Genomic DNA, 22,881 nt, shown 5'->3' on the forward strand with positions numbered 1-22,881 from the left:
CTATACGTATACAGTACAGGGACCCGTTCCACGAAGCGATCTTAGCCCTAAGATCAACTTAAGTGCGTAGGGTAGCTATGCGCTTAAAGGGACATTCCTGAGTTTGTTGCATTGTAAGATGTTTCCAAATAATAAAATAATTCTACGATTAAACTTGCATATTAAATATATTTTCTTGTTTAGAATATCAGTGTGTGTGTATTCCATGTGTTTCTGGTGGTGTTAATATTTGTAAGAAGCCCAAACTGGATTTTGTCTTCAAATAATTTCGTACGTACGAATTTTTTTATTTTAGGAAGTAAATTGAAATTTAACCTAGTACAAATATTAGAACGATCAGAAACACGTTTAATATACAGTCACTTCTATTTTATGCATAAAAATATATTTGATATTTAATTACAATCGTTAACAAGTCTCTGTTAGTCGATAACATCTTACAAATTGCAGCAAACTCAGGAAGGTCCCTTTAAGGTAATCTTACGGCTAAGATCACTTCGTGGAACGGGGCCGGGCTTTAAAGTGCGCGAAAGCTGACGCGTTAAAGGATGTGCCCAAAATAATTAAGAACAAACGTGCTAACCTCGAACTATTTCATAAGCTGTAATAAGAGTAAAATAACTTGAAATGAATCTCTAAATATGTACAACTCATTACCAGCTATTATTAAAATTAGTGCACTAAAAAGATCTTGGTGTTTTCGGAACACACAAAGAGCCTGGTATTAGTGAGATCTAAAGCGCTGCGTATTCCGTAGTACTTAAAGTCGCGGACCCTAGTTTCAACTCGTAGAAATGGACACCAAGTTTAGTTAATCTACAAACCTGTAACACAACTGGATAAAGTTACAACAGAGTGAAACAAGAGTGTCTGACGTTGAAACGGTGGAATACCCTCAAACACAGGCTAGAATTCGACTCTACAACAGTTACTTCTCAGACGCACATGCGTTTTTAAAAATATGAAAAATGCATTTTGTGATATTAAAAACACCAGGATGACAAGAAACACTTCGGATGTACGGAAATTAATAATCTAAACAATAAAATCTAAGCAAAATATGAGTTCAGGAACCAAAAAGGGCTGTAATAGTAAAAGATATGCTTAGATGTTTAAAAACTAGGGTCTGTCGCTTTTATCGAAACAATCACGTTCTATGCAAGACGACAGAGTAGATTCAGTTTATGACTCTCTGTACGCGAGTATATATGCGTCTGTGTAACCAATCACTTTGCACATTATGGATTACGTATACGAATACGCATTATTGGCAAATGGAATTTGCGACTAACTTTAAATTTACGTTTCGCAGTCGTACGTTTACTAGTGTCTATTTAACGCATACGTCAGTACGGACTATTGGTCACAGTAATCCTGCCATCATAACATGTATTGTCAAGATATTATCATGTCTAGATACATGTCTATATATATTTGGTGCACTGCTACCTATAGAGATTTTTCTTCAGACTTCTCAGTCGACCGAGATTAAGCTCAAAGTGCGGATATCGGAAAGTGAAGTTCTAGTCGGCACAATGGCACAGTAATTGGCCTTATTACAATGTTTGTTTTATAACACATGCAGAGGAAATTCCAGAAATAAAACAAACATCCTTAGAGAATTCTTACCAGTTGACGTCGGTTTAAAATAACTGTACGGAATTGCCTGTCTATAAGAGTCACGTATGGAATCTACGGAAACTTACTTCTGGAAACCATTTCTAGGTCTTGGAGATGGTGTTTAAATCATCATCCATCTCCCACCCTTAATTCCGTCTGTACCAAATATGCTGAAATATATAATAGGGCATACATAATGGCACGAAATAATTACTAAGTTAATTAATAAACTTAATGGAGAACATTGTTCGTTAGGGTCTAGTAAATACATGGTCAAGTGTCCCAAGTCCTAAACCTGTTTTCTTTCTTTACTTCTAACGTCACTGTTAAGGGACATACCCTAGTATTTTTAAACACTAAGTCGTATTTTTCACTATTAGAGCCATTTATGATCACTGAAATCAAACATTACTTATATGTTATTGTTTAGATTATCAATTTCCATACAACCGAAGTGTTTTTGGTCATCTTGGTGTTTTTAATACCATAAAATGTATTTTTTTTTTTTTTTTTTGAAACGGTTATGGAGTCGCGTTTTAGCCTACTTTTAAGGGTATTTCAAATTCACAGACTCTTGTTTCACTATGATGTATCCAAATTTGTTACAGGTTTGTAAATTAACCAAACTTATTGTCCAGTGTTACAGGTTGAAACTAGGGTCTAGGTGAAAATTATGCCTTAGTGTTTAAAAACTAGGGTCTAGGTAAAAATTATGCCTTAGTGTTTAAAAACTAGGGTCTAGGTGAAAATTATGCCTTAGTGTTTAAAAACTAGGGTCTAGGTGAAAATTATGCCTTAGTGTTTAAAAACTAGGGTCTAGGTGAAAATTATGCCTTAGTGTTTAAAAACTAGGGTCTAGGTGAAAATTATGCCTTAGTGTTTAAAAACTAGGGTCTAGGTGAAAATTATGCCTTAGTGTTTAAAAACTAGGGTCTAGGTGAAAATTATGCCTTAGTGTTTAAAAACTAGGGTCTAGGTGAAAATTATGCCTTAGTGTTTAAAAACTAGGGTCTAGGTGAACATTATGCCTTAGTGTTTAAAAACTAGGGTCTAGGTGAAAATTATGCCTTAGTGTTTAAAAAAAAGCTATGGTCTGTCCCTGTAACCCCATATATTACATAATGTTTTTAATGTATCCATGTCTAATTATACTGTTGTAATCTATCATATGTATTCATATCCTGTTTCTTTTAGCACGACTGAAAGGTAGTGATATCAAGGCCCCAAACCCTGATACTACCATATAATAACAAAATAGTTCTACGATTAAATTTACATATTAAATATATTTTCTTGTTTAGAATACCAGTGTCTGTATATTTAATGTGTTTCTGGTCTTCTTAATATTTGTAAGAAGCCCAAACTGGATTTTGTTTTCAAATAATTTCATACGTACGAAAAAAAAATTTTTAGAAAATAAAATGAAATTTAACCTAGTAAAAATATTAGAACGATCAGAAAAACGTTTAATATACAGCCACAACTATTTTATGCAGAAAGATATATTTCATATGTAATTACAAAAATTAAAAAGTCTCTGTTAGTCAATAATGTCTTTATAATTGCAGCAAACTCAGGAATGTCCCTTTAAGTCAATTCTATAATAATTATATTACATTACATTACATTATATCAAAGAATTCTATAATGTACTTTAACATTACCGAAGTTTCTTTTCGAAATCTGTCGAATGAGCTACTCCACTGTAATCGTTTAGAATAAATCATCCACATCATCAGTGTTCTAACTGTCATACGTCATCCTTGACATCCATTGGCCACAAACTGCTAATCATAATCATGCACAAATGTGTTACTGCTCATTTTAAACTAGTGCTTCACGACTGGTATATCAAAGGTGCTGACCTGTATATGGGAAAGTATATATAAAATATATCTTGCTACTTATAGGAAAATGTAGCGGAATACCGCTGAAGAATACATGTCAATATTACACAAGGTGAGCTCCGTGGTCTAGTGGAAAAACATTCCAATTTATCCCACAATTTCAATGTTTCGACCCTTTCTGTCAGTTTCCTCCAACTCTTTTGAGCTGTCCACACCATCGCTTACCTGTCTCAACTTCCTCCACGGGTGCAGGCTTTGTGTACTTCTCTGCACCCACCTGGCATCCTCGTTCGTTGCCGCTAATAAAGCTGGTCTGAATCACGTCACTAACTAACGACCGCCGGGGCAGTGGGATAATAATAATATATATGTGTGTGTGTGTGTGTGTGTGTGTGTATGTGTGTGTGTGTGTGTGTGTGTGTGTGTGTGTGCGTGTGTGTGTGTGTGTGTGTGTGTATTACAAAATGTTTGACAAATCCAATAAATCAGTGTGCTTCAACAAAACTGACTTTACCGTGATTTTTAATTGAATAATGGGTATGAAATAGTCAAGTCACGTTCTTTATAATATTATTACTATAATATTATTCATTATACAATGTGCAATTATTTCAAGTCACAACATGTCTTACGCAATATTGTTGCAGTGAAAACAAAAATACCAACTGATTAGAAAAAAAGACAATTTGACAAACAAACATTCTTTAATAAATATTAAATTCAGTGTTAAAGATTTATTTATATTCCACCCACCCACCATCCTTCTTTTATTCTACGCACCCAACACATCACGCTCCTTCAAACTGCATTGAGAACGAAAATTATTGCTATAAAGGTGTTTGCCGTTTGTCGTGTCGTGCAGTATAGTTCCACAGTTATGGCCGCCCATCACCATATGTTTGTGATACATTTATGTATACATTTAAAAGGTTTCTCCGAGCGGTTATCAATGAGAAACATACATGTAAATCTATACCAGCATGCACTGCCAGACAAATACGGTCAAAAGAAAACATATTTAATATCTACGTCTACAGTGTAAACACGTCTTCGATAAATTGTTTAAGCACTACTTTGGATATATTTGTTGTGATTACCTTCTATGCAGGAGCGAAGTTTGTGTTTTGTTTAACGACACCACTAGAGCACATCGATTAATCAATCATCGGCTACTGGATTTTAAACATTTGGTAAACGACTCGTAGTCATCAGAGGAAACTCGCTACATCTTTCCTAATGCAGCAAGGGATCTTTTATATACACTTTAACACAGACAGAATAGCACATACCACGGCCTTTGATATTCAAGTCGTGGTGCACTGGCTGGAACGAGAAATAGCCCAATGGGCCCACCGACAGGGATCGATCCCACACCGACCGCGCACTAAGTCAGCGCTTTACCACCGGGCTACGTCCCGCCCCATGCAGGAGCGAATGCAGGATGTTTTTAGGGAGAGGGTACAACAGGCCACTGGGGTGGGTGCTTACTTCAAGTACCATCTACATGGATTTGCTCCTGCTATGTAATAGATATATTATGGGATTTTGTAAACCAGTCCCCTTGTATAACTACCACCCGTTTACATTGAGTGTTTTCTATTACAGCCTATGTTGCTATCAAATTATACATTACATATATTGTTTTGCTTAAATTATCAATATTGACCATCGTGGTGTATATAGTAGCTGAAAATGCATTTTATACAAAACACAATGTTAGATCCTTGGAAACTAGACTCGATGACTTTAAACTAGTTTCTTACAAACCCGTTGGTGAGAACATCATTCGTTACTGTTGATAACACATACTTGTTAACACACGTACGTGCGAAAACATTTTCAAGACATACGTCTTACGGTTTCTAGGTGATGGCCAGGTCACCGATGACATGCCATCCAGTGTGAAAAAAGAACAGTCGAATCGATCAGTCCGCGACGTACAGGTTAACCTAAAATTGACTTGTCTGTGACGCAGAAGTTAGCTATAAGCGAAAGGGTCGTAAATAGGTTTTTGTAGGAAAGGGCATTTAAATTTATTTTAAAACTTTCTTTTCAGTATATGTAAGAACTAGAATATACAACATTCGTGTACGTTAGATACCATTTATCTTACAACTCGTTGTTTAAAACGTATCTAACTCGCTTTCGCTCGTTAGAAACGTTTTAAAACAACTCGTTGTAAGATAAATGGTATCTAACGGCCACTCATAAAGTATTCTCTATTTATTATATAACAATCAAGTGAAATATCTTAAACTATCAGTGAAATAAAAGTGTTATCAGTCACTCATGACGATAACACATTTTAGAGTGAAAATTTCACTATTTCACTCTAAAATGTGTTATCGTCACTGTAGAAAGTGTTATCTTCACTATAAGAAAGCCGGGACTATTTTGCTGCTGGCATTTTAAAAATAAAGGTAAATGGCTAAAAGTTATATAATAAATAGAAAATTTCATGTTTTTAGTTAAATATGATTTATATCTCATCGAGTGAAGTTTTCAATCATATCACACTCGTCGCGTAAGCGCAACTCGTGAGATATGATTGCAAACTTCACTCGATGAGATGTAAATCATATTTGAAAAAAAGCATGAAATATCCTCTATTTATTATGAAAATTAAAAGTTGATTTATTTGCGATTTTGTTTTAATGCCTATACCTGAAAATACATTCTTTGTGTATTGCAAAGTTGAAAAATACCAATATTAACTCCTCCTCACTCCCCCAACTCCCTAAAACAGGGAGCATGTTGTTGGTACGGTAACCAAAATGTAACAGTACGTCTTTGAAAACGTACAGCGAATACACTGACCAACTTCACCTGCTCAGCGAGTGAGGTTAACGTTTAACCGGTGTATGTCATTAAACGGAACAAAATCAATAGCTAAGTGCATAGGTATTACATCGATTAACCCGCCGTGCCCCTCAGGTTAGTAACCTGATCATGGAACTCGGCAACAACTCCGTATCTATAAACACGTCGCGGTGGCCATTGATCGGAAAAGGATTATTAAAATACACGTGTGTGTGTGTGTGTGTGTGTGTGTGTGTGTGTGTGTGTGTGTGTATATGTATATATATACATACATACATACATACATACATACATACATACATATACATATGTGTCTGTGTATATGTATATATTATTGGGGGAAATGACCATTAAGTTCTTGACATTATCGGTGGAGTAGGAAGGTGCCAAAAAGAGAGGGTACACACACACACACACACACACACACACACACACACACACACACACATCCATACATCCATACATATATGCATACATACATACATGTATGTGTGTGTATGTGTGTGTGTGTGGGGGGGGGGGGGCATTCCCACCGCCCTTCGCCATCCCACCCCCGCATCCTACACCTATGATTAATAAAAAATATATGTTGCCAGTGTTTGAACCCACTACCTTGAGTTGGGTGACGTTTACAGTTCTCGGTTCCAATCTATTGGACTTTTACATAATAATAAATCATGAATAGCGAAACCCCATAAAACAGAACCGTTGCTAAATTAGAATCCTCTTAAAAAATGAAGTCTTAATTACATGTAGTGAGGAATATAAGACTACAACCAATACAAGGCACCTGAACGATTTTAATGGAAATTACTAATGCAAGGGAAACAACTCACACTTTGTAAATTCCGATGTATCTTCATTTGAGTATGCCTCTTATAAACAAGGGCATTTATATATTTTTTTAAATATTGTTGTTGGGTATGTTTTGTTTTTTTGGGGGGTGGGGTTTGTTTTGTTTTGTTGGGTTTTGTTGTTATTGTTGTTGTTTGCTGGGGAGAGTTTTTAGTGGCTTCGTTCTTTGATTTTGTTTATTTGCGAAAACTTGGCTTTTTCAATGTGTTACTGTCTAAAATAGTCATATTTTGAGATTAAACTTTATTTGATGTTTTGTTCTGGACTCAGTGACGTAGCGTGGGCGGGTGCAAAATTCTGGACTGGTGGAAGGAACTCGGGGAGTGCTAACGGTCCACTGGTTAGGGGGCGCAATACTTGCCTTACCCCGGACGATGGCAACCCACGCTACGCCACTGTCTGGACTTGCTTGATTTTGTACCAGTTAAAATAGTGGTTTATCTACACACGTGCAATACATGTGCATCCGAGTAACGACCTTGGGAACGTTTGAATTTATACAGCATTAGTTTGATAAATACATTTAGGATTTCCTTTTAATTCGTTTATTTCGAATTTTCTTTGACGGTTGGAAACAAAAATATTAACACGCAAAAATATATTGATCAACATTAAGATGACAAGATACAAGAATAGTCATGCTCTAAGGTAGGAGTATACCGTTACCTCCTCTGCGTACTTAAAAAAAACGTTCGCATGTTTTTTGCATAGATCAATGTTTGAAGGCTAATTATTACGAATACGAAATAAATTATTAAGCTCGGTGGTTGCCTAGGAGTTGTTGTTCTTTTAAATTACATTTGATTTTCCACCAAGAGTACAAACCTTTTTGCTGAAAGGAGGCTTGGTATTCATGCACCGGATATCATTTGTGACAAAAATGAGGCTTGAACAATTTGGATGGTTTTTAAACAAACTGATTTTGTGTGTGTGTGGGGGGGGGGGGGGGGGGGGGGGGGGGGGGGGTAAAGGTGTTTAAAGGTGTAATAAACTGTTTAAATATGTGTCTGGTTTGTATGGGTTTGTATGGGTGTGAATACTGTCTTAAATGTAGCGATCAAAGGAAGTAACATCACATGTTATCTCACAATATTTAAAACGAACCCTGTTTATAATTATGACTCTAGTTTTAATTTCGTTGAGACAAAAACCCACCTGTGTCGGTCTTTATATTGAAAACATAGGTGGGTTGTTATGTAAAAGTAAAGTTTGTTTTATTTAACGACGCCGCTAGAGCACATTGATTTTTTATCTTATCATCGGCTATTGGACGTCAAACATATGGTCATTCTGACACTGTTTTTAGAGGAAACCCGCTGTCGCCACATAGGCTACTCTTTTTACGACAGGCAGCAAGGGATCTTTTATTTGCGCTTCCCACAGGCAGGATAGCACAAACCATGGCCTTTGTTGAACCAGTTATGGATCACTGGTCGGTGCAAGTGGTTTACACCTACCCATTGAGCCTTGCGGTGCACTCACTCAGGGTTTGGAGTCGGTATCTCGATTAAAAATCCCATGCCTCGACTGGGATCCGAACCCAGTACCTACCAGCCTGTAGACCGATGGCCTGCCACGACGCCACCGAGGCCGGTCGTGGGTTGTTATGATGCCAGTTATTCATTGGTATGGATAAATCTCAGTGGCAGATTCACAAACAATTGTAGTCTCCTTAACTCAGTAATTTATTTAATACCTACAGGTATATTGTAATTTGAATAATTAAACGCACTATTTTGACCATGTTAGAGTGGCTATGAAGCCCATGGTTACAAAACATTTATTTGTTTCGTTTCTATTCCCGCTGTTGTTTACCATGCACATCGTGACACAGATATTGAGTAATCAGATTTGCTTCACGTGACGACATCCGAATGTTGTTTGACAAAACATGGCCATCGCTAAGGCGATTGCCTGCCACGAGTAGATGGGGAGAGACACCTAGCCGGTAAATTATTTAAGTGTTGTGTTATTCATCAGTACTACGACGGGGGACTACTTTTTTTGATAGACACCACGCAAATCCCAACCCTGTCACGTCGAATTTACGAGCGTGGAAATGCAGTCACGTGATGTCCATTATCGATTTCCTGCAAATTACTGAAGTCGATGGTGGAATGTATTACTCGAGCGTGGGAGAGAAAAAAGAGAGAGAGAGTCGTCTGGTTCCCCCAAATGCTTTGTAGTCACGTGACCGGGTTTTAATAAGATACTACTTGCCGTGAGAAATGTCGGGAAGTACAGATGGATGTCATTAGATGAATCAGAGGGACGGTTATGTGGGCATCACTGTCGGTCGGAATTGGCCTTGGAAAAACAATGAATCACTCTCTACATCTACGCATTTCATTTTAGTGTACCACCAGTAACTAGTATATGTTCCCTGGCAGATAGTGGGAGTCATCAATTTTTCAAGTATTTGTTCCACATCCACCTCTAAATGATTTTTAAAACACCACTCCCTCCCCACTTCAAACGCTATAAATGGCAATCCATTGTTGTATATCGACGTGTTTCATTTTACTATAATCTTTATGTATTAATCGGTCTTCTTTCGTCTACAATGGAATTCATTATTTTAAAGCATTTGTTCCCCCTCATCCAACAACATTTTTTTTTTTAAGTTTCTCTTTTATTTTTCTTAATAATTTACATATAGAAAGGACAATTCATTTTTGTTGTTAATCATTCTCGACATCTTCGCATTTCATGTTAGGTCTCTACAAGTAACTAGTATATGTTTCGTAGCTCTTAGTAGATCTATCAACTTTTTCAAGTACTTTTGTATTTGTTTTCACTCCACCTCCAACAGGTTTCAGTTTATTTTCCCTTCAAAGGACAGACCATTGTAGTCGATGGCTTTGGGAAGACAGTGAATAATTTTAGTATACTGCTAGTAACTAGTATATATCCCCTTGCCTATAGCATGATTTATAAATTCGTCCAACATTTGTTCTACCTCAACCTCCAAAAGATATACTAAAATGATATGCGTAAATGAAGAAAATTATTCACCATTTTCCAAACAACGACAAATAATTGTTCTTTATGGTGTTTGAAGTAAAAACGAAAAACGTTTGAAAACGTTTTGAGTATGGAAGAGCAACAAAATGCTTAGAAATATTGATCAGTTCCATTACAGACCAGGAAACATATATACTACACTGAAATGCGTAGATGACAATAATAATTCACCGTTTTCCAAGGCCAACAGCGACAATGGACTGTCCTTTATAGCGTTGGAAGACTACAAATTAAAACCTTTTGTAGGTTGAGGTATAAATGTTTTTATTTTAAAAAGAGTAAAACCGACATACTGATGTACTATAATCAGGCATGGCAGAAGCAAGTTGACATTGTGTGTGTGTGTGGGGGGGGGGGGGGGGGGGGGGCTGACTGAGATCGAGGGCGCAAAGCAAAGTTTCTAGGTGGCTCGGGGGTATGCAATTTCATGCATTCTACAAGTAAAATTCATCTCTGCCTTAAGATTTACTACCAATAATATTTTTGATTCAGAATTATTGGTGGGTTAGAGCCCCAGCCCCCCCCCCCCCCCCACCCCCTGTACCGCCATGCCTGATAATGTTCCTTGGATCAATAATGAAAGCCGCGACAGACGTACACCGAGACAGACATTATGTGAAATGCTGGATTTGCTTGCTGATAAAATACCAAACTGAAGACTAACCAGGAAGCTGGTTTCCCCAAGGGCACTAGCTTCCTTATTTACTCGTCCATTTGTGACTTAATGCATATCCATCAGAACCGCCAAGTAATCTGGCTAAATCCAAAGAAACAAAACCCTGTCCATAAATTAAGTTTCAGGTTTTAATGTAATTATCATTCTCGTGTAATTTTCAGATACAGTAGTTGATCGGCAATTAGTCTACCCGAAGGCTCATATAGACCGGATGTGGCGTGTGCGTGCGGTCTAAAAAATGTTTTAAAATACATTAGTTTCAACGAGAACGTCTAGACTGGAATGAATGAATGAATGAATGTTTAACGACACCCCAGCACGAAAAATACATCGGCTATTGGGTGTCAAACTATGGTAATGCAAATAAATAAAGTGATGATCAACATCAATATAAAAATTCAAGACTTAAACAAAAACAGTGTAAAGAACTGTGCAAAAACACAAATATCACAGAATTTTACGGATACTGAATTTTACTCAAAACTTCAATTCTGTGCTGTATTGGCCATTCTCAAAGAGAATGTTACACCCCTGCACCACGGTGAGGTTACAGCACACGCAGGGGCGTCTAGACTGGATGCGTGCATCTGCAAAATGCTTGCGGCCAGCCTCAATGAAATAATCGTACGTGGTGTATATGTCCAAAACGCAAGCCACAGACGCATCAGACGTAAGTCGGAACGTACGCACACGCCGCATCCAATCTATATAAGCCTTAAGAAAAGAAAGGAAAAAAACCCTGAAAGAAGTACCAAGAAAGGAAAGAAAAAAGTTTTATTTAACGTCCCAATCGACGTATTTCAATTACGTTATATAGCGTCAGACATATGGTTAAGAACCATAGAGATAATTAGAGAGGAAACCTGCTGTCGCCACTCCATAGGCTACTCTTTTCGTTTAGGAATAATTTAAATGCACCATCCTACAGACATGGTAGTACATACCACGGCCTTTGTGAAACTAATTGCAGAGCATTGGCTGGAACGATTCACATATCAAATATAGAACTATACCAAATAATTATTATGGTACCACTTTATTTCCACAGCAATTGCTTTAAACTAGAATCACAGCTGTTATTTTCAAACCTATACACAAATCTAGTTAATCATATTAAAATGAAGAAAGGGATATAGTTTGTTTAACAATATCCTAACCACATTTAGATGCAGATGTGACACTTGGTCCTATGAAATAAGAGAAGAAACCCACTATAAGCATACATCATTGTTATATGACTCATTCCAATTAACACATTTTCAACATACAGCACATCACATACCATACTGTATCATATATCAGTCGTAAAGCAGTCGGCGGAAGGGTGGGGGTGGGGGGGGGGGGGTGGAGGCTGGATGGTGCCAAGTGGTAGAGCGGTACTTTGAGGTGCAATAGGTTCAAGGGTCGATCGTCCTCGTACATCAAAGGTCGTGGTATGTATGGTCATGTCTGTGGTAAATAACATATCCATTGTTGCGTTTAGGAAGGAGTAGACTGTGTGTCGTCTGTCTGACTGTCTCTTTATCTGTCTGTCTGTCTGTCTGTCTGTCTGTCTCTCTCTCTCTCTCTCTCTCTCTCTCTCTCCTCTCTCTCTCTCTCTCTCTCTCTCTCTCTCTCTCTCTCTCTCTCTCTTCATCTGTGTCATTCTCTCTATTATACAAATGTCGAAATAAACATATGTTGGAGACGAAATGGTCCTAGTATAAAATGTGCTGAGGTATCGTTTAAAAAATGTTCCTTCTCAATCCTTCTACCAATACCACTTCAGACAACAGCTCTAACCACTGAGCTAAATACCGCACCCTCCATCGACTGAAATATCTAACTGGTTTGGGGGCATCAAGATCGACTTTGCCTCTGATCGCCATAAACTCTTTCCAATCAACAAGCTGAAATCATAATTTCTGCGATCCACTAATATCTGATAATTGCGATGAACGACGGACAGGAATAACTTCTTTCTCTTCGCAAATGTCTCCTGGCAGTCCTCGCATTTTGGTTTTGTCATTTGGATTTTCACTAGCGTCCTAAATTGACCAACAATTATGTTTCTATAATTAGGACAATAAGAGAAGATATTTCGGGATAAATGGGAAATGTTTTCGGATGTTGTACCGAAAACCACGAGAAGAGTGTTTATGTTTGTTAAACAAGTATAGCAGCGTGTTGTGTTAATTACTGGATGTTTATGATGCGTGTTTAATGGCATCAGATAAATTATTCGACTATATATATATATATATATATATATATATATATATATATATAGAGAGAGAGAGAGAGAGAGAGAGAGAGAGAGAGAGAGAGAGAGAGAGAGAGAGAGAGAGAGAGAGAGAGAGAGAGAGAGAGACAGAGAGAGAGAGAGAGAGAGAGAGAGAGAGAGAGAGAGAGAGAGAGAGAGAGAGAGAGAGAGAGAGAGAGAGAGAGAGAGAGAGAGAGAGAGAGAGAGAGAGAGAGAGAGAGTCAGCCTGTTGACCGATCCCAAAACCACTTATTTTTACGGTAATAAAATACGTTAAAGGTAGGAAGGTAGGTAACTAGTTGTTCGTGCTCATATACCACTAGGGTTTCAAACACGCCACACGTTTAAACCAAGCTATTCGATATAAATAATTAATTCGTGTAAAGATTCCTATTTCATGATAAACCAATGTCAACATAACTGAATGTAAGATAGTCTTTGTTTAAAGATCAAACTACCTACCTATTCATCAATTTACACATCGTTTTCATTTCAACTTATTTTGTGCTTATATTAAATTAAGATTCAAGCACGCTGTCCTGGGTACACACCTCAGCTAGCTGGGCTGTCTGTCCAGGACAGTGAGTTAGTGGTTAGTGAGAGAGAAGAGGGTGTAGTGGTCTTACACCTACCATCGAGTCATTAAAATTCGCTCTGGGTGGGAGCCGGTACCGGGCTGCGAACCCTGTACCTACCAGCCTTATGTCCGATGGCTTAACCACGACGTCGCCGAGGCCGGTTTTTTACCCATTCACCACCCATTTTGTCGTGTGTGGTAATTTTCTTAGTGAGTAATGAGAGGAGACGTCATTTCTTGAGTGTTTCGCAATAACAATGTCACTGAGTAATTCATTGTCTTGTTTGAAATGGTGTAACCGGCCTCTGTGGCGTAGTGGTTAAGCCATCGGACTACAGGCTGGTAGGTACAGTGTTCGCAGCCCGGTACCGACTCCAACCCAGTGGGTAGGTGTAAAAAACATTACACCCTCTTCTCTCTCACTAACCACTAACCAACTAACATCTAACCCACTGTCCTGGACAGACAGCCCAGATAGCTGAGGTTGTTAGATGTTATTACCAATCACCGGCTCGGTAGTGTCGTGGTTAAACCATCGGACATAAGGCTGGAAGGTATAGGGTTCGCTGTCCGGTACCGGCTCCCACCCAGAGCGAGTTTTAATGACTCGATGGGTAGGTGTAAGACCACTGCATCCTCTTCTCTCTCACTAACCACTAACAACTAACCCACTGTCTTGGACAGATAGCTGAGGTGTGTGGCCAGGACAGCGTGCTTGAACCTTAATTGGATTATAAACACGAAAATAAATTGAAATTAAATGAAATGGTGTTTTAACAATAGTCTGATGCTCTATTTTCGTAACACAGACGCAGCCGTCGTTTGTTGATGTATGCGACTAATTAATTTCCATACGGTTGTAAACAGGTTTATACATCGTTTCTCACGAGGGAATTTGTTTACGTTCGACTAGTAAAAATCGCTTCTTAATGATCACTTGCCCACGGCGTTGCAGGAACTGTATGAAAGTGGCCATTATCTTCTATTTTTTCTTCTTTTTCTTTCTTTCTTGTTTATTTCTTTCTTTTTTGTTAGAATATAAAGAAAAATAAATATTGTTATTTAGGAATTAATACTTATAAATATATTCTGGGGCCTTGACCGCGACACATTTAAACACAATTAGTGTTATCTTGTTGTTTTTATTTATTTGTTTGTTTAGGGGGGTGTTGTTTAGTTGTTTTTTTTGTTTTTTGGGGGGTTGGGGTTGTTTTGTTTTGTTTTTGGGTTGTTTTTTGTCCGTTTGTTTTTCTTGTTTGTTTGTTTGTTTGTTTGTTTGTTTCTTTCTTTCTTTTTTATTTATTTTTCTCCTTTTAGTATGTACATGTATATCCATAACATCTACAGGCATAAAATATTAAAAACATTGATTCTGGTTCTTATGTATAGTAGAATAATTACAGATTTCTAATTGTAAAATTACACAATTTTGTCAAACCCAAATTAGGATATACAATTCATAAAAGAAAGTCGGGGGTTGTAGGTGAATGTGCGTGAAACAGCACCTGCCAAACAAGTATATAAAATGTTAGTAGTCACAATTTTTAAAACAAAAACACAGTTGTCTCTTATTATCTCCCATGCAAAGTTCTTCTACAATGTAGACAAAGAGATGTATGAAAATTACGTTTAAATTTCAACGCACATTCTGCAATATAAACATATTTCCATTTTGAATAGACTGAAGGTCGAACTATATATATATATATATATATATATATATGTGTGTGTGTGTGTGTGATATTAAACTTGCATTTAATAAGTGCAAGCATTGCAATGTTTATTGAACTCAACGAAATGAGAGAAAATTAATTATAGTTTTGTAAACACTCGAAAGCACCTGTTACCTGGGAGTCGGTGCTAATTTCGTCGACTGCCCACGCGAGAGGCAATCAACTGTACGGTTACATTTATATCAATTACGAGAATTCCTATTATGCTTATCCTCAAGGCCAACAAAAGTAATAAAATGGAACATCTGCAGTGGGGGGTGTACAAGATCTAGTGGAGGGTGGCGCAGTCTCCAGTGGTGTTGAGGGGTTGACACAAACCAAGGTCAAGTGGTATAAGGTGAATAAATTCAGAACAAAATGTACATAATTGTCTGCATACACGCCTGGTGTATAGTAAAACAACATGTCCATATTAAAGGGACAGTCCCTAGTTTCAACCCGTAAAAATTAACTCTAAGTTTAATTAATCTACAAACCTGTAACACATTTTGATAAAGTTAAAATTAAGTGAAACATAAGTCTGTAACTTTGAAATGGTCAAATACCATCTACAAATAGACTACAACTCGACTTAATAACTGTTGTTTCTCAAACGCACGTGCGTTTTTAAAAATATGAGAAATGCATTGTGTGGTATTAAAAACACCAGGATGACTAAAAACACTTCGAATGTACGAACATTGATAACCTAAACCATAAAATCTAAGTAAAGTATGATTTCAGTTATCAAAAACGGCAATAATAGTCATAAATATGCGTTAGTCTTTAAAAACTAGGGTATGTCCCTTTAATCAAGTGTTAAATATATTCACTGCATGGTACAATCAATGAATATGGTATGCAATAAATTTAGCAGAACATTCTTTCAATTTATTATCGGTATTTTCACACGTCTGGCTTCATAGCATAGCTTTATCAAATACACATGCCATTTGTATATATTTTTTAAAACGTTTTCATTCAGAAAATCTATTTCCTGTTGACTCATACAGCAAAACAAACAAAATCGCGAGTTTAAAATAATAAAAGGCTGTTGCGAACATTGCTTTCTGTATCCGGCGGTTTTAAGTTACACTGACACAACTTAAGCGGATCAGAGGTACTCCGTTGAACCCTATAAAGACCCTTGTCAACACTCTGTCAATTGCTGTTACCTTCGAACCCCTTATTCATATTATCACTTCCGGTTTTCTCGGAACTATCAAGGTCAGGACAAGTGGCAGTCGAAAGTCCGGGTCTGCGGTCGTATATTATTATGTCCCGGTGATAGCTCGAATACTTGTGTTTGAAGTGTGTATTTCCAAGAAATCATGGGACGGGCAGAAACCTGCAATTCTTGAGAACTCATTGTGAAACATAGCCTACGTGGGGGGGGGGGGGGGGGGGGGCTGTATTGTTTTGATGTATGCCCGCCAATCGATGATTAATAGCTAAGCCGTACCAAGAGGGGTGAAGATGGGAGTATCTAAAAAATAAGAGAATTTTTTTTTTTTTAAAGGAAGTATCTTGAATTTGCATCCATTTTAAAAGGCAAATAAAACAATTATGTTTGTGTTAATAAAATTACAATTTACTTATATTTTCTTACTTAGGATATGAATAATTTCCTTGCAACAGGATATAAATATCTCTATAAACAATGCATTTGGCATCTCAATATAAAATTTTGTCTAACAATAATTTCATACGTACGGATTTATTATTTATTCCAACGGCCAAATTATTTCTGAAATAATTTGGCTAAAGGTTATTCCAAATGTATTTATCCGTATATATTTAACACATTAAGTTAAGACAGTATTTTTAAGCAGGATGTGTATTCAGTGTGTTTGTAGTCTGAACAAAACGAAAAATGTCGTGTTAGGGTTAAAAACTCAGGATAGTCCCTTGAATAATTGAATCTTGTGGTTACGGTTCACCCGGCCACCACCACCACCCCTCCCCCTTCCAGTACCTATACGGGCATTCCAAGACGAAAGATATAATAAAATTATAAAGTGTGGGAACCTAGGGCCTGTGGGCCCCCTACTTGAAGGAAGGAAGGAAGGAATCTTTTATTTAACGACGCACTCAACACATTTCATTTACGGTTATATGGCGTCGGACATATGGTTACGGACCACACAGATATTGAGATAGGAAACCCGCTGTCGCCATTTCACGGGCTACTATTTTCAATTAGCAGCAAGGGATAGTACATACCACGGCCTTTGTTACAACAGCTGTGGATCACTAGCAAGAACGAGAAATAGCCCTACGTTAAGACGAAATTATACCCTTTTTGTATCCTACTCTATATAAATAAAGATTAAAATATACCTTATGACCCCCCCCCCCCCACACACCACACACCCTACCCCATTAGATTGTGCCCCTTGCACTAGAGAATATGTATGAATTACCAAATGTTTCACATCCAATAGCCGATGATTAATAAATCAATGTGCTCTAGTGGTGTCGTTAAACAAAACAAACAAGCCACAAGAGATTGCGCCCTCAACCCCAACCCACCCCCACGAGGTACCGTTCCTACAGTCCTGAATTGTCTTATTTTGTACACACACGATTTGCTTGTGTTCGGTTGTGACGTACACTTTATATCGATCTCCTGCGTAAATGTTTACACCTAAGAGCATTGCCATTATTATACCCGAACGGTCGAACCACGCACTCGCCTAATAATACACTAGATAGATAGATAGAGTAATGCAGCTGTCCTGTTAAGTACCGCGTGTTAATGGGTGCATGTTGAGGGTAGCGTCATTCGGTGACGACGCCAATCTGATCTGCTATTGATGTTTATCAAACTGAGATCAGTGTAATCTTTTACATGATTAGTTTAAAACGATACCATGTAGGTGACTGAACGGACATTGTGTTGAAAGCGCCTACACAATTAAAGAGACATTCCCGACTTTACAGCCATTGGGAACGGGGCGTAGACCAGTGGTAAACCGCTTGCTTGATGCGCGGTCTGTCTAGGATCGACCCCTGTCGGTGGGCCCTTTTGGGATATTTCTCGTTGCACGACTGGTATATCAAAGACCGTAGTATGTGCTATTATGTCTGTGGGATGATACATATAAAAAATTCCTTGCTACTAATGGAAAAAAATGTAGCGGGTTTCCTCTCTAAGTCTTTTTGTCAAAATTTCCAAATGTTCGACATCCAATAGCCGTTGATTGAGAAATCACTGAGCTCTAGCGGTGTCATTAAACAAAACAAACATTGATGTACGTCCATTGTGACGCGCTTCCCACTAACAATAGAAATTGTTTAATGAATAAATTATGTATTTTTTAATGAAAGTTTCTAATAATAGCGTGTGGTTTTTTGTTAATCTTCTCAAACGATTTTTTAATATTATTTTATTGGTGTCGTTTGTTTAACGGGTTTGTGGAGGGTTTTTTCGGGGCTGGGGCTGGATGTTAGAGTCCAGCACTTTACTACCTGAGATAATATGGGAACTTCCACTAGTTACTGGCAGTAGGAGTACTTTATCCCAACACTACTACATATACATTTGACTACAAAGTCAGAAATGTCCATTTAATATACTGTACAAAAATCCCATACGGGTGTATACTACCAAATCAAATCCCATAGATGACAATAGTAACACGTGTGGCTAAAACTCATACCTGCAGCGTATCAATCGACATAAACGTCAACGGATATCACCCTTAAAGTGAATCAGAAACAAATTGGGGGTTAAGATGCTCATTTCTGAGATAACGAGTAGCGTCTATGACTACCCTAGTTCCGCACAAAATTCGAGTACTTTTTTTACAGGTACCCCATAGATACAAGGCTACTTGATACAGTGGTACTAGATGAAATAAAATTGCATACATTTTTTGCCCAGATGAAACTAATTTTTTTTACAACCAACACACTCACATTTATCACCAATCACAGGACTTGATGTGTTCACTTCTCTGTCAAAAGTTGGGTGCACCTCTAACTCTGACCCAGCCGGAAGTTATTTGATTTAGTACTACCATAACAGGAAAAGTTGGAAATATATTCGTTAAAATTTGTTCCTACGATACTGCTTATAGTGGTGGTTATAGCTAATATACGGAATGAATGAGAATTAATGAATGAATGTTTAACGACACCCCAGCACGAAAAATACATCGGCTACTGGGTGTGAAACTATGGTAAATGCAAAACATTAAGTTAATATACGGATTTTTTTTAAAGACTGCAGTTACGTTGTCTTACAATAAAAGACCACACACACATACACACACACACACACACACACACACACAAACAAACAAACACGTGTATATCATGTACTGACTTTAAACCCATTGATCTTAGTGATATGAAGTACTTTGTAGTTTAAACACAATCACATGCTTTAAATCACGTGAATCATCAGTGCTGGGGGTATTGTCAACAAAACGTACGTATAGCGTACTAGGTCGCGGTTAATAAATAGTTTTACTTACTTAGATAAGATTTCGGTTGCTCAACCTCGATTATCAAACACCGCTTAACCCTTGCATACTTGTCACTTTAAACTGCCCTATTACCTACATACATACATGGCCTTACCCTGACCCATGCAAGAACTAAATTTAAAATCTCGTACAATACGATTATAATTAGCAATAACATTGTGAAAAGGTAAACAAATGCATTTAATGTTTAGGGAAGTGCGTACATAGGTTTATACAATTAAGTTAAAACTGGCGAGATAATTTAGTATTATTTTCATTATTTTCATTTTTAAAACTTCTCTAAGACTCTCAATCTGTAAAATAATTTGAAACCTACCAAAAGCAACATTTATTTCTTTTTTTTTTCTTTTTTCTTTTTTTGTCTTCTTTTGTTCTGTTTTTTTCTTGTTTCCTTTTTCTAGTGAAGGGCTCGCTCGATGCGCGGTCGGTCTGGGATCGATCCCCGTAGGTGGGTCCATTGGGCTATTTCTCGTCACAGCCAGTGCACCACGACTGGTATATCAAAGGCCGTGGTATGTGCTATCCTGTTTGTGGGATGGTGCATATAAAAGATCCCTTGCTGCTAATCGGAAAGAGTAGCCCATGAAGTTGGGACAGCGGGTTTCCTCTCAATATCTGTGTGGTCCTTAACCATAATATGTCTGACGCCATATAACCGTAATTAAAATGTGTTGAGTGCGTCGTTAAATAAAACATTTCTTTCTTTCTTTTCTAGTGAAGGGTGTTATAAGCATACCAGACAGGGGGCAAATCCTAATTGTGGAGCACATCCTTAAATTATTCGAGCAAAACCGATAGAGATATTCGGGCAAACTGAGCTGGCCCAAAACCTGTTCACCGTGTATTTCCATTATTCTACCCACAATATTAGTCAAAATGCATAGTGATTTGTTTGGAACTTTATATATCTGTTTGGCAGTAATGCTAATATGAATAAATGTTGTTATCCAGATTCGAGCATTTTCGTTTAATTTGGGCAAAAATCGACCTACGGACCCAACAAAAATGGAAGTCCGTGGAGGGTGGTCTTTGGATGGAGAGTTTTGTTTTGCTTTGTTTAACGACACCACTAGAGCACATTGATTTATTCATCATCGGCTATTTGATTTCAAACATTTAATAATTTTGACATATAGCCTTAGAGAGGAAACCCGCTACATTTTCCCATTAATAACAAGGGATCTTTTATATGCACCATCCCATAAACATGATAGCACATACCACGGCCTTGGTGTACCAGTCGTGGTGCACTGGCTGGAGTGGGAAATAGCCCAATGGGCCCACCGACGGGGATCGATCCAAGACCGACCGCGAATCAACTGAACGTTTTACCACTGGGCTACGTCCCACCCCTTGGATGAAGAGATAATGTTTGTCGGTAGAACGCACTCAATGTGTCCTCTTGTATCCGCTCACCATCACTCCCCCCCCCCACCCACACACACACACACGCACTCAATGTGTCCTCTTGTATCCGCTCACCATCCCCCCCCCCCACACACACACACACACGCACTCAATGTGTCCTCTTGTATCCGCTCACCATCACCCCCCCCCCCACACACACACACACACGCACTCAATGTGTCCTCTTGTATCCGCTCACCATCACCCCCCCCCCACACACACACACACACACACACACACACAATGTGTCCTCTTGTATCCGCTCACCATCACCCACACACACACACACACGCACTCAATGTGTCCTCTTGTATCCTCTCACCATCACCCCCCCACACACACAGACGCACACACACACACACACGCACTCAATGTGTCCTCTTGTATCCGCTCACCATCACCCCCACACACACACACACACACACAAACACGCACTCAATGTGTCCTCTTGTATCCGCTCACCATCACTCATCCCCCCCCCACACACACACAACACATATTGCACTCAATGTGTCCTCTTTGTATCCGCTCACCATCACCCCCCCCCCACCCACACACACACACACACACACGCACTCAATGTGTCCCTCTTGTATCCGCTCACCATCACCCCCCCACACACACACACACACACACACACGCACTCAATGTGTCCTCTTGTATCCGCTCACCATCACCCCCCCCCCCCCACACACACACACACACACACACACAATGTGTCCTCTTGTATCCGCTCACCATCACCCCACACACACACACACGCACTCAATGTGTCCTCTTGTATCCTCTCACCATCACCCCCCCACACACACAGAGACGCACACACACACACACACGCACTCAATGTGTCCTCTTGTATCCGCTCACCATCACCCCCACACACACACACACACACAAACACGCACTCAATGTGTCCTCTTGTATCCGCTCATCATCATCACCCCCCCCCCCCCCACACACACACACACACACCAATGTGTCCTCTTGTATCCGCTCACCATCACCCCACACACACACACACGCACTCAATGTGTCCTCTTTTATCCGCTCACCATCACCCCCCCCCCCCCACACACACACACACACACACACACTCAATGTGTCCTCTTGTATCCGCTCACCCCCCCCACACACACACACTCACGCACTCAATGTGTCCTCTTGTATCCGCTCACCCATCACTCCCCCCACACACACACACACACACACACACACACACACACGTGCACTTCAATGTGTCCTCTTGTATCCGCTCACCACCCCCCCCCCCCCCCACACACACACACTCACAGCACTCAATGTGTCCTCTTGTATCCCCGCTCACCATCACACCCCCCCCCCAACCACACACACACACACACACACACTCAATGTGTCCTCTTGTATCCGCTCACCATCACCCTCCCCCACTCACACACACACACACTCAATGTGTCGTCTTGTATCTGCTCACCATCACCCCCCCCCACACCACACACACACACAGCACACACACGCACAAACCAACGCACTCAATGTGTCCTCATTGTATCCGCTCACCATCACCCCCCCCCCCACACACACACACACCACGCACTCAATGTTCCTCTTGTATCCGCTCACCATCAC

General features: G+C 39.0%; 1 long non-coding RNA gene across 1 annotated transcript in view; it reads right to left on the reverse strand.

The window, feature by feature from the left end:
• The window catches only part of LOC121369041, a 65,367-nt gene that overhangs the window by 19,698 nt on the left and 22,788 nt on the right, over nt 1–22,881 (reverse strand). Inside the window, exon 2 of the long non-coding RNA XR_005957545.1 lies at nt 1,707–1,790. This is a non-coding gene — a long non-coding RNA (uncharacterized LOC121369041). The remainder of the gene's footprint in view (nt 1–1,706; nt 1,791–22,881) is intronic.

This window comes from Gigantopelta aegis, chromosome 3 (assembly GCF_016097555.1).
Source record: "Gigantopelta aegis isolate Gae_Host chromosome 3, Gae_host_genome, whole genome shotgun sequence".
Lineage (NCBI taxonomy): Eukaryota > Metazoa > Mollusca > Gastropoda > Neomphalida > Peltospiridae > Gigantopelta > Gigantopelta aegis.